Genomic DNA, 3,595 nt, shown 5'->3' on the forward strand with positions numbered 1-3,595 from the left:
AACCATTTACAGGGAACAAGGAACAAAAAATGAAATGCTACTTAGTGGTAGGTGGGCTACTGTCTCCACTGATTGTACAAAGGTTTAGCCCCCTGCTGGGTTTGGGTAGAATCTTGTACCTATGTGGGAGCAACATCCTATGGGGAGTGTTTTGCATTGAACCCCCAAAGATTGAAAGGTGTGAGTAATTCTACTGCTTATGACACACTCGTCTTCCCTGGAGGGAAGACATAGTTTCTTTTGGTAAACTCAGTACAGTCATGATGCATGTGGCGCTATGATCTGGCTGAATGGCGTCTTCTATTGATGTGTTCTGTCTCAGTAAAGTCAGGCCATCGACAGTCTTGCTTTGTGCCATGTTTGCTTCGTATATGCACTGTGAGTGTCTTTAAAAAAATATATCAGCATTTACATAGAAGTGGTATAGTTCCATGCTTACATAAAAGTGGTATAGTTCCATGCTTTTATGCCAGGGTGCGCATGTGTTCTGGGTAAAAGTCGATTTCAGTGAATTGAGCATGCATGGACCACGGCCAGTCTGTGCATGTGCATAGTTTCATTTTCAGCAGACGTGAGTGGTAGTGTTATTGACTACTGCTGAGCATTTAAGGAGGAGGTTTGAGTTTGTGATTGCTTTGGCTGTTTGTGGATGTATATTTTTGGGAATTTTGCATTACATTTGTAGAAAATCTAAATCATGAGGAAGCATACAGAGAAAAGAAGACATCATTGCCCATCTCTGTCCTCTTCTTGTTCTTCTACTCCTATGTTGCCTCCTTATAACGGTTCTAAGGAATTAGACAAAGAGGATGAGAAGATAAAACAATGATTTTGGAGACATTAGCATCTTTGAAGAACAAAAGTGGGGACAACAGGGATATTTCACAGTATGGTTCCATGTACTCTTATTTGTCTGCATCAGAGTTGCTGGTTAAGATGTGGGCTTCCGGTCGTGAGCTGAAGGGGAAATATATCACTAAAGGCCTGCTGTCAGATATGTTGAATTACATTTACGAGGCAGCACAAAGCCACTTTTTTTGGCTTAATGCTGCCTTGTAAATATTGTTCCCTTTAACGCAGCTTTCTGCATTAAAGGGGAGTGCAAAGGGTGTTGCTGGGGGCATTCCAAGCAACATTTTAGGCGTTTTGACACTGCCCCAGATTTACAAAAAATCGTAAATCAGAGGAAGCTCCAAATACTTGAGCCTCCACATGGCAGGCGTAAGGGAGGCACAACAAGGAGAAATATTCTTATTTCTCCTCTCTTTTCCTTTTTCTATGTGTGCTGCATTCAGCAGTGCACATTGAAAGGAGGAAAAAAGCCTCGTGATTGTTTTTGTGCAGGAAAGTTTTCCTTCCTGCACAAAAATAATCTTCCCCACAACGCAGGCACCCCTGCACCATGGTTCAAAGATGCCTGCATTGGTTCACGGCAGCCCATTGTGCGCTGGCGCAGAGGAAAAGTACAGGAATGCGCTGTAATTGTTAATCTCCATCACATTCCGATACCATGTAACGGACCAAGTGACAATGCCCAAAATAATATTTTACCTTTGAAAATCAACTGCTTGGCACGTTTCATTAATGTGTCATAAAGAACCTTTCTGGCCATCTCACATGTTATATAGTATGTTAGTGGTCCAGTCCAGAAAGTGCAAGAACCCAAGCCTTCTTTGTTCAAAAAGTGTCTGATAGATATGGCACACTCCTGCCCTATCACTAAGAGAGGTCTTTCTCCAGATATGCTCACGATCAAGCACCCGTTACATAGACCTTTTGCATCCATGAATATTTCCCACCTGCCAGTGGTTTGCAAAAGATATCCACGAAAGGAAGCATGGGAATAGATGATTTGCTCCAGAAGTAGCTAAATAGGTTGTTGTTTGCCTTAAAAATAATCCAGAATCATAAAAAGCCATCTACTTTGAAGTCTTATTCTAGACATGGGGAACTTTTTGACTTTTGATGTTCTCATAAAAATCTATCTTCTTCCTCTTGTCCAGTTTCTTCTATTCTATGTTTCTTACTGAGTGGTTTAACAAGAACTTGGCTGTTTCTACCTTGAAATTACAATGGTTTGCTCTCAAGGTGTTTCTTGAAACAGAATCTTCATTTCACAAAACTGAGCACTGAGCCTTTAGTGAATAGATTATTTAAATGTTTCTTGATTTCACAGCCAATGTGTCACGGTTTTGCCCCATTGGTTTTGAAATCTTTACAATCCTTTCTATTTGAACCTTTAGAAATGGCAGATATTATGTTTCTTTCTTATTAGAACATTGGAATGGTGAGCGCTCCACTGAAGACAATGAAGTTACTCCGGGATTTTAATTGCTGGTATAAGCCCAGAGCACCAACATACCAATGTTTGTCCTGATGTTTTTCTCTTTTTAATTTAGAATATTCTACCCTCAGTGGGTGAAATGTTCTAATAGCCTTATAGCCCTTCTGCCTCAGGCATACATGTTGTTAAAGGCCCTCTCTCTCATTATAGGCCCTTGCCTGTGGTTGCTCATACCTATAACTAGAGTTTAGGGCCTTCAACAACTGGTATAGCCCTCGGCAGAGGGTTAAAAATCTATATTAGAACATTGGAATGTTGAGAGTCCCATTGAAGACAGTGGGGTTGCTACAGGCTTGTATAGGCTGGTATAAGCTCAGATCTACAACATTCCATTGTTTGTCTTAAAACATTCTACTATTAGTAGGTGAAATCTTCTGTCTCGGGCTATATCAGGCTATATCAGTTGTGAAAGGCCCTCAACCTTGTTGTAGGCCCTTGCCAGCAGCTCGACGCTATAACTCGGCAGTGGACTATAAGGCTATATTAAGTCTCTTTTCTGGTCACAATCACTGCAGCATGAAGGTTGGGGGAACTCTCTGCTTTTCTTTATCATCCGTGCTTTCTGAGATGTTTGGATGATGCAGTGGCTTTGAGATCCGATTTCACTTTTAGTTCAAAAATCTAAATTTTACTCCTCTCAGGAAATTATGTTGGCATGGTTTTTTTCTATCTCCTTCTGAGGAAGAAAGGTTGTTGATTGTGTTGAGCATTAAAGTGCCATATCTGATCATCATGACAGGTCCAGTGCATTCAGGAAGATGAATTCTCTGTTTGCAACCTTTGATCTTTCTGGTCAGGGAAAAAAGGCAACCAAACGAACTTTGAGTCCGTGGTTGAAAGAGACTATTAGACTGTCTAATTAAAGTAACAAAGAGATAATCCCAGAGAGTGTACATGGCCATTCAACCATATCAGTGGTGGTCTCCTAAGCATGCAAGAAGTCTCTTTGGAGAAGATTTGTAGGGCCGGCACTTAGGCGTCAGACCACACCCTCATAAGACATTATCGAATGTCTAAGGAGTCCAAAATAACTTTTGTGTGGGAGTATTGCAATTAGCTATGGTTTGATTGTTATTGATTTAGAGCATTTTTGTTGTTTATTATGCACCATCTAACAATTACAATTGCAGTGGGAATTACATTATATTGGTGCTTGTGGTGACATTTTCATCAATGGCCTGCAGTTGCTTTGGTTAACCATATGTAGTAATGAGTGGGACATGGATGAGGGGCGTAGAGGCTATGGCCTGT

Source organism: Triturus cristatus, chromosome 10 (assembly GCF_964204655.1).
Source record: "Triturus cristatus chromosome 10, aTriCri1.1, whole genome shotgun sequence".
NCBI classification, from domain to species: Eukaryota; Metazoa; Chordata; class Amphibia; order Caudata; family Salamandridae; genus Triturus; species Triturus cristatus.